Source organism: Toxotes jaculatrix, chromosome 2 (genome assembly GCF_017976425.1).
Source record: "Toxotes jaculatrix isolate fToxJac2 chromosome 2, fToxJac2.pri, whole genome shotgun sequence".
In the NCBI taxonomy this organism is placed as follows: Eukaryota; Metazoa; Chordata; class Actinopteri; family Toxotidae; genus Toxotes; species Toxotes jaculatrix.
This window is the reverse complement of record NC_054395.1, coordinates 26,637,394-26,650,515: the sequence shown is the minus strand read 5'-3', so window position 1 is coordinate 26,650,515 and position 13,122 is coordinate 26,637,394. Positions and strand designations below refer to the sequence as shown.

The window sequence follows — 13,122 nt, the reverse complement described above, 5'->3', positions numbered from 1 at the left end:
GGCAGGGGGCAAGGGGCTACATGGGTGTGTGTGTGTGTGTGTGTTGTGACAGATACAGGTGAGAAAATGAAACACAATCCAGGTCGTGTAATCTGATTAATACATCCCTGAGTTATGAGTCGTATTTTAAATCCAACGTTGTCTATGTCCATGTATACTTGCTTGCAGTCTTCCTTTTCCCTGTCTTTGTTGGCACATTGCAGCATTTCTTGTTGTGTCACTGCCTCCTGTAGATCATTGGCAGGAGTGTGTACTGCGTCACCCGCCTGCACACACATATATGAAGCAAAACAGTCCACTGCTAGAGGACAAAAACTCCACAGGGAACCTTTAAATGTATTCCCCACAGTAACTGTATTTACTTTGCTAGATGTGTGTTACTGAAAATGATATATAAATACAGCTTGACGGTGGATTGCCTTGCAGCAGATGTTGAGTCAGGTTCAACTTGTTTGTTGGAGGACAACATTTTTTTTTGCTGAAGTGCTCTGTGTCCAACATAGTGGTATCACTGAAATGAATGAGTAAGCTGCCTTTTTTTTTGTTTTGTTTTTTGGACACAGTGCTGAATGTGGCCTTACTCCAGCAAGCACAATTGATCATTATCTTTCTCCCATCTAGCTGCATGTGTACACGGCTTCCAGCATTCCACCGTTTGGCAAATAAGTTGTATCAGCCGTCTGTTGCGGTGGATCAAGTCTCCCACATTGCACTTTTCCATTCTTGCCTCATCTTTGCAGTAGTTTTTAACATAATTGGGCCTGTCAGAATGCGAGACGTTTTCCACTGCTGTCCTACCCCCGCCTTACCCACTAACCACTCGTGCCCTTTCTAAGAATTCACCCAACACCCGACCCGGCCTAAGCATTAATTATCAGCTGAGGGCACATTGTTGTGTCTTATCTTGCTCTAGCACAAGGACTCGTCAGACAGTTGTGACATTTTTGGGAAGGTCATTTCTCAAAGAGCGAAAACAAATGAGAGTGACATCCTGTGAAAGGCCGTGATATAACATGAGATCTACAGCCGGCGCTTTTTCAAAAGTCATTGTATCCTAATTACATGCAGCTTTTTGGTGCTTTGTGTGAAGCATGCTGCTCTCAGGCATGGCATGGTGAACTTACGCAGAGCACAAAGAGGCAGCAGGGCTCTGTGTGCTTGACCTTGACTTCTGCTGTCGATACGTGTCTGAGTGAGTGAGCAGAGCACAGATGCCTATCCATCATTCACATGCCCTACACTTCAAACATCTCAGCACTTAAATGTGCATTTGCATCAAAGTTATGTGAGAGAGAGGGCTAAATAACTGTTGACAGGCTGATTAGATTAAATGTGTGTTTTGGTTGCAGCCAGTGAGGATATATTTTTATAAACATGTGTCTAGTGGGAGAATGGTTTTGTAAATTGAAGGTTGTTATGCCGGAGAGCGCGGCTCACAGGGAGACCTTAAATGTGACCTTAAATGTGTAACAGTGAGCAATCGTGCAAGCAGCATCAGCAGGTGCAACAAAAATATCCAGGCTCTTGTGTGTCCTGCGTCCCCTAATGCAGTCATCCATCGCCTGTCCAAGACCCATCCTTATCCAGCTTCCTCATTTAACCGTGGCTTCAAATTCACCCCGTGGCCTGGGATTGTTTTTAAATGTCCCTGGTGGCTGCCACATCTCCAGCCTTTGTGGTGAATATAGATTACAATCCAGAGAAGGCAGACAAGTGACATGCTGCAAAATCAGGTGTGTGTGTTTGTTTTCAGCAGTAGCTCCTGTCACGGCTGACTTAATGAAATCACGCCTCTCACATTAAAAAATTACTTGTGTGTATTTTTGGCTCTTATCCTGTTTTCTCTTTTCTCTCAGTGCATCCCACCACTTTTATTTTCTCAGTCATCTTTTGCCACGGTGAATTTATTCATCAGCTCTTCCTTTGGGTTATGTGAGTAGGATGACAAGAACATTGATTGTATTTGTCATTTTTGTTCTTTAACAGTATCCAAAAAAAGAAAGAAGCAGCAGCCTTGGAGGGAGAATGTGCGCGCTTCACTGATGAACACATTCAAGAAATCCTTTGTGAATTCTTCTCTGGATTGATATTGAAATCCTTGGCCTTTCCTCTCATTGACCGTTTCATTGAAAAGCATCAGTGTGTGGTCACAGTTACACCTATTGGGTCAAACTTATCACATGCTGCCAGATTTGGACTTTGGTTTATATTACAATGGAATGCTGAATTGAAATTGCAAGAGTTCATAGTCGTTCAAGTAGTTTATTGTTAATAGAGTGTAACTCCTTTACATAAAAACCTCTTCAGCTGTAAACCTGGAGGAACATTCTCAATCTTTCCACCTTTACGTTTTTTCTTATCTCCTCAGGAAACCTCCTCTTAACTATTAAGGAGGGTAAAAGACCTTAGTGTTGGACCTGATTCTTATCAAGGCAGTTTTGGGTCAGCCTTTCCCTCCCTATTCACCAGTGTTTGTTTTCAGCAGGGTGAATAGAGGATGTTAGTCAAATACACCCACTTCTAAACCAGACGTGGAACAATGAGAACATTGTGCAGCAGAGAAATTGCAGTGGCTCCTTGACCACCTCTTGTTTGCTTGGCTCTGTAGACGGCCGAGATTGCTAATAAATTTCGTTGTGAGTAGCTTGTTACAGGAAGTACAGATAAAGAGGGAGAACTCAAGCGTAAATGCGCTGGCATGCATCCACGTCTCCTCTCATTGGTGCGTTTTTGTTTTACCTTTGCCCTGAAAATTTGACTCATACTTCTCTCAGGGAGGGGGCACCCTGCCAGCATGTGTTTCCACCTCAGAGAATTAGTCGATTTAATTTAGGCTTTGTAACCTTGAAAATGCCATTCATCTTTCTCCTGTATTGATTTTTTTTGACTTGACTGCTCGCCACCCTCTTCCCCCATACTGTTTTTTGCCTCTCATTTTTCTCCATAACACCAGCCATGCTGGTGGCAGCCAGGCACGGTGAAATACAGACTGCAGTTGGATGAAGTGGAAGGCTCCCAGACGGACGTGAGCAGGGTGAAAGGATTGGGAGCCTCATGCCAGGCAATCTCTCCGATAATGGAATGTGGCCGCTCAACAACATTCATAAATATTCAGATGAGGGGAAATGAGGCTGCCCAAGAGATTGTGTGGCGCAAGCTGTCAGCGGCATGCGCAAGAGGAAACAACAACAGCACGACTGTATTGGTGTGCTGTAGAGAAGAGGCCAGGATCTCATTCTACCATGTAGCGAGAGTCAGGAATGCGGGGGTGGTATTGTGCTTTTTTGTCGAGGTTTGTTTGATTTTAAATATGAACCATGTTGAGCTGATCTCCTCTTTCTGAATGGGTAAAAACAAACATCCCGCTGGCTCCGAGAAGGGATGTGCGCGGGCCGATTGAGGCCTCGCTTCACCTCAACAATTAGCATACGCTGCAGTTTCCCCTCAAAGTATGTGTCAGAGCCACAATTAACATGGCAGTGGCTAGCCACATTTGGGTTGAGAAACACTGTCCCTGTGGGTCATGGATAAATACTAATATCCTAATGACTGAAAGGACTGCAGGATAAGAGCGGTCGGAAAACAGTCATGCTAACAGAAGCAGTCATGCCGGCTTAGTATTCGTGCTAATATGTGTAATGTCAGCCCGGTTCCAAGAAGCTCAGTTTGGTGCTGCTGAGCAAACACGATGTTTATCTAATATTAGCAGCAGTATCAGCACAGTTAGCTCTGGCATTAAACACGTGCAAGGCATCTCCTTTGTAGATCATTCTTTAATATTGGTGATATATTGGTATTAGAACTGAAATTGAAATATAAATTAAACGTAATGGAAGATTAAATCTCCCATTAAATAATCTTCCCGGTGGGTAAAATGCAGCTGAAATTAAAAAATATTAACTCCCATTTTCCGACAGCTATCTTCTTCTCATTTAGAACAACAGCGAAAGAAAAGGCACTGACACTAACTCTGCCTCTTTGGCCACAATGCCACAACCAGCATCTGATCTTACACAACGTCCTTGCTCGTTTGTCTGTCAGGGTTTTTTTGTCTTTTTTTTCGTCAGACATCAACTGATTTGGACGTTTGGTTGAGCGCAGAACATGGTTTGATGTGCAGATGATTAGACTGTTCAGCACTTTTTAATCTCTTATTTATACTCCCTGCTAAGGACAAACTGGGGTTTTTTTTTGTGCACTGAGGCACAGCTGTTACATTCAGGTCATCAACAGAAACAGGAGCATAAAAATGTTAAACAGTGTGAACTTTGCCATCGGTTTTCAGTGTTTCGGTGTTAATAAACCTGCGAACGGATGGAAATAATTTAATTAAACGTCATCGTGGGTGTTTGGATCATACTGATTACAGTATTCCTGATTGTTTATTGTAACAGGGTCATTGATGACAGGGATTCCCTTTGTTCATATTAGCACCCACAAATTAGAGGCAGTGGGCGACAAACCCTTATTGGATTCTGCTGACTTTGGCGATCCCCTGACTTTTCCTGTAGCACCAACAGCAGATGAAAGCTGCTAGTGTGTCTGTAGACTCTTAGTATTGTTCCCGTGGTATCTCATCTGAGAGTGTATTTGTCCAATGATACGGTGTCATTCAGAATCTCATTCCATTGTTTGGTTGAGAACATTTTCAGAGTGAGGCCTTGTGATCAAAATATCAATCTGTGCAAATCTGCTCTGCTTACCTCCTGCGCGTGAAGAAATAAGTAAATGTAAATTACGCATTGTGGTTATAAATCTTTTTCGGGACCCCCCTCAGACAGCACTTTGGGAACCATTGATTTGAAACAAAAGTTGATCGATCACGCTTTACTCAGAAATGGAATGTTAATGCATAATCTCTGTGAAGCCTTCTAATGTTCAGCAGTAGTTGTGCTACCGAAAGCTGTTTCATGTAGGCTTTATTTGACTGAGCCAGTCTGACGCCCTGAGACTGAGTGAGGTGAGGTGAATAAATCGGACCACCTTGTGTCACAAAATGGGGAAAGTGTGGATATTTGTCTCTATGCATCTGTTGACTTTTGCTATTGTGTTGTTTGCTCTTGCCAGTAACTTGACCTCTCACTTGTTCTGTGCTATTCATGGGACCTCAGACATTCAGCACATAGTGGATATTCCTAACAAAGGAGCTGCCTTTGCTGAACTAGCGGCTAAGAATTGTGGTCTTCTGGAAAAGTGATCCATAATTTGTGTATATGTGCATGTTTTGTGAGTGTGTGTGTGCGTGTGGTTACGTGAGCTGAGGAGGGGGATATTAGGAATGATATTTTTGTAGACCACTGTGGTGTGGCTGTTCCTCTGAACCTTGCTTTAGATTATATGTTTAGTCAAACAGCCTCAACAGCTCTGCGTCTAGAATCCCAAATTCCTTCCAAGGCAAACCATGGTTTAATCTCTGAGCAAGCAACTATTTCATGAAGCAGCTCCAACAAAAAAAAAAAAAATCCAAACCGTAAAGATAAAATTCCTCTTATTCCATTTTCTTATTTTGTCATAAAGTCCCCCCGCAGTGGGACAAGCGTCAGTCTGCGCTGGCACCCAGATAAAGCGGATCAGCTGGCATGGAAGAGGCGTCCATGTCCAATCTCTGTTTTGCCCTCCCCACCAGCATTTTGTCATTAGCTATCTACTCAGCCTGCTGTAGGGAAAGCAAAGGAATGAGGAGGAGGATATGAGTGAGAGAGAGGACGAGCTGCCAAGTGAGCCAACGTGCCACTCTCTCAAGGACGTTGACTCCTTTGACTGAGGACACCGTCGGTCAGACTGTAGTGTGTGGGTCAGTTCTCTGCGTGTTTATTTTTAGTTCCTAGCCACTATAACTGGGCAAATCCAAAGGCTTAAACCATCAGGGGGGCCTTAATTAGGAGAGGAGGAAAAAAAGGCAAAGCAGCTCTTTGGCTGGGCTGAGCAGAGGCTTCCATTGCATAATGATGGGTCAGTAGTCACTCATTAGCTAATGATGGCTCTCTGACTGGGAATTAAAACCCACTTAAAAACTTGATAGGTAAATGCACTTTTGACCCTCGTAGTCACGATGATGTTACTGTATTCCTCCAGAATGCATTAATATCTCACTATTCATAAGATTGTCTCATTCATTAGGAGTCATTTAAGCAGCAGAATGTAAATGCGATCGGTGGCACTGATGTGATAACTCAGTTGATGAACTCTGAGTTGCTCCACTGATCAGATTAACACCTCAACAGAGGCTCCAAACAAAGGCTCGGGTAGGATCCACCAACTCACAAAGAGAGCGAAGAAGTTCAAACTCAAGTTGTGATTCTATAGTGTTGTGACTTCTTAAGATACCAGTAATGAGAATTTTCGCATTGCAGATAAAGACTTTGATTGATGTTTGGAAGAGCAGTGGGCGAGGGAAAAAGAGCATGAAAGAAAAAAAATAAGGCCCTTTCAAAGCAATGGAGAGGAACAAGATAAGTGGGGAATGAAAGGGCTGGGGACAGAGAGAAGGGTAAAAGGAAGAGAGGCACATCATAGAGGTGGTGAGAGCTCTCAGTGCTGCCACAGCGTGAGCCGAATGACAGCATATCAGATAGCAGCCGAATCGTGGCGCCCTCGCTGAACTCCTCTGCCAGGGCTGTCGCAGCCATGGCTGGAGAGTAAAAGACACTATTGCATGTGCACACAAATGCACAAGGCCTGCATTTTTGTATACTAACAATGCACTCTGTAGCCTATATGGGTGCACAGGGGTGCAATGATATTTGAAATAATCAAGTATCTAAAGAAAAGCTGACAGGCGAATCACGTTTGCCATCTTTATCGCAATAACTGGTTATGGCCATCACGGGGAGCACTTTTTATTCTATGCCACTCACATACAGCACCATATCCGAGAGCAGAGATTTTGCTTTCATTTGACTGTGTGCTTTAATTCCACTTTAGAACTGAAGAACTTATTGAATATATTATTGAATATTGTCTGTATTCTCCAGAACAAGTTTGGGGAAAAACACAGGAAAAAAGAATCACCTAACAGTTACACCCATACACCTGAGAGGAGTCTCTCTACTGCCACCCCCACCCACTAAACACAACACCCACAAACACTAGTTCTGCACTGATAATTGTATATTTGTATATTTGAAAATATTTTAATATTTTATATACTAGAGAGACAACAACTGCCGGCAAAAAATTCCTTGTATGTGTTTGCGTACTTGGCGAATAAAGCTGATTCTGATTCTGATAATGATATCCAAAAACAGTGAGGCCTATATTTAGGAGCAGTTTTTAAGGAGAAGGTAAGGTTTAAAGGTAAATGAGTCATTTAGACCTTTTTTTTTTTTCAAACATTTCAAACTTGGAGAAACACAAATTTTTGAGCCCATTATAAATTCCATTAAAAAATTATTACATGAGGTGATTGTTTTGCCTTTTTTTCCCCTGAATTGTTTCTGGAGAATCTTGAGTTCTTCATTTCCTCTCTCTTTACATCTCACAGTCACTGACTTGCTAACCTCCTTACCTTGTGATGACCACATGCTAAAGGGGAGGAAAGCAGATCTGGGACTGCGTCATCACTCCTGTGTCCACAGGTTTTCTCATGCCTTGCTCACACTCTCTTTCACTACCACAACCATCCGATACACTATTGACAGGGCCGAGAAAACAGTCTAATGGTGTGTATAATTCCAAAGTGGTTTCTGTAATTAAATAACATCTCTGACACTAATTAGTTCTAGCTGTTGATAATACAACCAGCCCAAATTCTTTTGCAATGCTTTCTATTTAATTAACCACATGGACTGATGAATAAGGAGCGGGTTGTTGGCAGTCTCAGCATGCATTCTCCTCAAACCTGCTCCTCCTCACTCTCCCTGTTTTTGGCTAATGTCTGGCTAAACAGGGCACTCAGCTCACCTTGGGTACTCCTGTAATACAGCTTACTTACATTTATAGCACAACAGTTAGTTTTTTTACTTGGCCCACTTGCAGACTGAAAAAACACTACTAAACCACTTGGTTGGTACGTTTCACAGGCCTTTCAGCCACAATAAAGGCTCGGCTCTATGGATCGAGCTGATGAATTACTCTCAAACCTTTTTCAGGACATTCATGGTTCCTAGATAATGTGTGCTAATGACTTTGGGGATCCCCTGGCTTTTCCTCTAGTACTACCATGAAACATCTCAACAGCTATTGTATGAATTACCATGAAATTTGGTAGAGATGTCCCTGTCCCCCTCAGGATGAATTGTCAAAATCTGTTCTATACAGTGTTTTATGACCAAATACCTGCAGCAGTAATGATATCCCCAGCAGCCTCAGCTATATTCATATTACTTTATTTGTTTGTTTTACATATTTTGAATTGAAATAAACTTTTTCTTTACATCACTGCTCTCTTATTCTGTCTTGTATGTGCTGTTTAGCTCTCTGTCCACATCTCTTAGTCTTACCTTGTCTTTCCATCTCCTTCTCTCTCTCTTTCCTCTCTCTCCCCCCTCATTTCCCTCCTACCTTTTACCTTTCCTTTTAGAGATTCAGCTCATGGCCACACCTCCAAGGTACGCTTAACTCTTGACATACAGTATGTGACCTTTAAACCATTTGTCTCTGGAGGCGCTCCATCTCCAAGCCCTCTCTGCTTACACATCAGCCTGAAAACAATCATGGTGTTTTGTTTTCACTTGAACATTAGCATTGCAGCGCTCCACCTGGCTGATGCATTTGGCTTGTTTGGATTGAAAAATTTTCTCTGTGTGTGGGGATGAATGATTCCTCTCTTGTCTCAGTTAATAAACCAGTGTAAATTTCCCAACAGTCCCTGTTGCATTAAAATTAAGTCTTTTGTGCTATTTTTCCCGTAATATAATTAGACACGGAGAACTGCTCCATGCAGCACACTCTTTCTGTGGAGCTCAGGCAAAGCAGTAGGGGTCCCCCAGGATGCTGCTGGCTACCAGTACACCCTGCTGAATGGGAGTTGTAGGTTTCAGCAGTGAGGATCACTTCCGCGTTCAAAAAGCTGCAGTTCCTCGGCTGCCGCTGGGGCTGGCTCCAGAAGTGACCCCCATGTTAAAATAGCCAACTTTACAGCCTAAAAAAACACATTTACAGCCTGGTACATTTTCTGTTTTTGGTTTCTATTGATAGTTTCCACCTCCGTGAACACTGTGGGGCGGGTGACTTTTTTTGTACCACAACCGTTTTAGTGTTATTTAGGCTTAAAATTCTTACATACATTAATTAGGGCGTGGTTACGTTGAGTGACTCCTCCATAGACAGGCACTGGCAGTTAGCTCTTTGCTAAAGCAAAGGCTGGGCTAGGCGGCTACATCCAGAGGCCTCCGGCTAGCTCCAGCGGTTGACAGGGGCTGTAGTGTTCGTGTTTGTTTGCCAATGTTCGGATAGGTTTTTGTGACAGTATGGCTTGTTGTAGTGTAGACTGTACTAACCGACCGTCGAAGGAGTCTGTGTTGCAGTTTTTTCGGTAAGTTAATTTCTCACTATGTTACCTGGATGTTTTCACTAATTAGCATGTATTAGCATATTTTGCCGCTAGCTTATGACTTGCTGACTTGCCGATTTATGGTCGTTGCTGATAGAGATGGAGGACCGGAGCAGCTAATGTTAGGAACACTGTTGCGGTGTGTTCCGTGCTCTCAGAGTCCGTTTATTGCGGGAATACTAGGCTACAATTTTATTTAGTCTCATTTTTCTGTTTAAAAAGTCCGACATTGCATGGGCAGAGCAGCTCCGTCAGTAAGCGGCTGCTGTTGTTTGTGTGCTGCTGTAACTGTAAGTGGATAGTGGATGGAGGCAGCGGTGAAAGCCGGTAAATATTAAATATTACTCCGAGCTAAGTGGGCGGGTTGTCGGCAGGCTGACCGCGGCTGACCCGTACAGTAACGGTCTCTCCGCCAAATATCTAAAGTACACTGCCACTAAAATCCAAGATGGCGCAGCTCAAATGCCCATGGTTTGGTCACAAAACCGACTCCCCGAAACCAATGGGTGACGTCACGGGTGCTACGTCCATGTCTTATACAGTCTAGGAGTAAAATATAACTTCGTTACTGAGGCAGCACCCACAGCCCCACTTTCTGAAAAATCCTTAGCATTTCTCATCCCCACTCTGAAGCCTTCTGCAGGCTGTCAGCTTCAGAAGATAACTGATTTGCAACAACAGTAAACAGTACATGCACAATAGATTAAAACCCCACCACGGTGCCTAGCAGCAGAGGTGGTCGCATACACTCCTCCTCTGTGACGGATGGTCTCAGACAGGTGTTAGAAGCGCTCTGGAATGTCTGACCAACTGTCTCAACCACATGACGAGTGTTGTGAGCTGTTTGTTGAGGATGTGTTGTAAAGACGGCGCCTTTTGTTCAGTTCTAAAGAAAGTACCACATACCCCAAAAGATGCTCTGTCGAGCTGGACACAAAAAGCTCAGCAACTGGGATGTTTTTGTATCCTAAAGGCAAAAAAACCCAAAAAACTATGACTAAACTGAATAATGCGTATGCAGTGCTTCATAAGCTATCCTGGGGCACTCCCTCTCCTCAGTGGCTATTGACCAAAGTCCAAATCAGCCTGTTTTGTCCCATCAGCCCAGAAATGAGGTGTGATTAATGATGTGAGGTAATGGCTGGTATTCATCAGCATCTAGTTAGTGAAGTAAAGACACTAGATGAGAGCAGTAATAACCCAGCACTAAGGTGATGGAGTTATCAGCCTCCCGGCCCCTTCTAAGTACTGTCATTGCTTTACACATACAAAATACACTCACATGAATACATTCCTGTCATACTCTACACACACTTCCTGTAAACTTATGCCCATGGGATCCCTCAAAATATGTATGTAAGTATTTATAAGTGGTGTAAAACACGTGTGAATACGAAGTGTTACACCATGCTGTGTGATTTATAGCAGGATGTGTCTTGCACTGACGGGCGTAGGTATGTGCTCTCTAATTCACAAAGGTCATGTTTCTTGAATGAGAATGAGAGTTTTTGCAGGAGCTGCTTTCAGAACCTGTCTTGTGCCTCGTTATGCAAACAGCCCATCAACCTGCGCTTCCACTCAACATTGATCTTAATGACACATACAAGATATCGCAAATGCAGCTGCTTGTGTAGTTCTGGAAAATGAACACTCCTGAACACTCGCCTGGCTTGGAGCGATCTAATTCTTTTCCCTTTTTGTTTTTTTTTTATGTTATGTGGGGGCTGATATTCATTTCCCACTAAAATACTTGGAATGTGTGGAGAATTTCAGAATGCGGAGAGGCTGGCGCTTCCTGTTGCAGTTCCTTTGCGTGCCTTACTCTTGATCAAACCAGTTTAGGTTTCATGTTAGAGTGGAGAGGCATACTTCACATCCTCAGGTTCTTGTTGATGAGGACAGCCCGGTGTAGGAGGTCAGGTTTAGGTGCAGCAGTGTAATAATGAAATGTGGCCAGCTCAGATTGCAGCTGGGAAATCTAGCGAGGTGACGGCTACAGCTGTCAATGAAAAAAACATTTCACGTAGCAACTCTGCATGACAGGACTATGATACATTCCATCAGATGAATTCCCCCAGTGCCACAGCACACCATGATAAATGTATTATGTGTTCCTGCAGGTGTGCCGTTTCCCAGGTGCACAGGTTAATTACAAATGAAAGGAAATATTACTAATAGTCCATGTTCTTACTCAGAGGTGGTAAGGGATCATTCCTGCTGGGGTGTACATCTCAGCTGTGTGCTCACTGCCTGTCTGCCCCCTGCTGTACAGCTACTGCCACAGATACAGCTTTCCTTCACCGTAACAAGGGTCAGCTCTCTAAACTTTCATTTAGTCTGTCTGCTTTCACAGAAGTGAACCTTTACCTCCTGAAACTTCAAGTGATACTCCACAAACTTTTTTTTTTTTAATCACATCTCTCCTTATGAAAGACAGTTGTTAAATAGAGACAGTTTTGTCTATCATAAAGAGCAGAAGCTGTTGTGAGTTTGAATTCATGCTGATTACAATGAGAAGGCGACGAGTTTACGTGGTTGGTTAAAAAAGAAAATCAAAACACTTGTAGAAACTTCTCAGACCGATTCTGCAGCAATTTTTGTTTGCCCCTAGCACAATCCTCAACTTCCTTAACAAACACACTGACGTGAGAAACCTGAAGAGTAAACCAACAGGTTACATACTCTTCAAAAGAAGCAACACTTCTAAGGGCAAGTATTTGATATTGAAAAGATTTAGGGTTTTTTGAGTTTCACTTTAACTCTGCAAATCTTCTTTCGATTCCCCAGAAGAGCTGCTGTAGAATTGGAAATGGATCTCTTCAGCTCTCACAGCCACGACAGATCCTAAACTCAGAATAGACAGGTGGATGTCTTGTTGATCTCCTGAGCTCTCAGTGGTATTACTCCACGGTATAGCCTCGTTATGAAGTGGTTGGTGAGCCTTAGATTTTGCACTGCTCAAGTGGGAAGCACCAGGAAAATTAGCAACAATAACCACAAGTATAGATGAAATTTTTGAACTCATCCTAAATGATACAACCTGCTTTTAGCATTTTTAGCAAAACTGCTTGCTCCAAACTGACTAGTGCTTGTCAAGCCTCTATAGGGGTTTTATGGCCAAACCTGTGATCAGACTTCTGCATAAATGCAGCAACACAGTCCAGAGGCAAAACAAGCCCAGATGGCTGTGATTAGGAGGACTGGACCAGTAAAATGAAGGCTGAAAGGAGAAGGAGGTCAGACTGTACTAAAAAATAAAAAACAGGTGGGATGTGTATGTGGCACTGTGTCACACTGGGTTCAGGGACAGGTTGTTAAAGTCATAGATATTCATGCCTCTCAATTTCTTTACTGGCAGACCTTGTGATCACGAGTCCATCTGTGTTTTAATGATGCTCCCATAGCTACAATGTGCTGTTGTGCGTTTCCTCGTCTGTGAGGAGAAAGCATTGAAAGGAGCCCCCAAAAAAAAAATCAAATGTAATTAACCAAAAGACCTTGGGAGGTGATGCCTTGTGGGTTTGTGATGGGCACCTTTCATCCTTCTGACCCTGGTTTTGTTTCACATTAGTGGAGAATGCAGAAATGCTTAGTGACACACACACATACCAATTTTCATTTTCTTCATT

General features: G+C 43.0%; 1 protein-coding gene across 1 annotated transcript in view; it reads left to right on the top strand.

Moving 5' to 3' along the window:
- The window catches only part of magi3a (membrane associated guanylate kinase, WW and PDZ domain containing 3a), a 101,247-nt gene that overhangs the window by 28,376 nt on the left and 59,749 nt on the right, over positions 1-13,122 (top strand). The window lies entirely within an intron of this gene.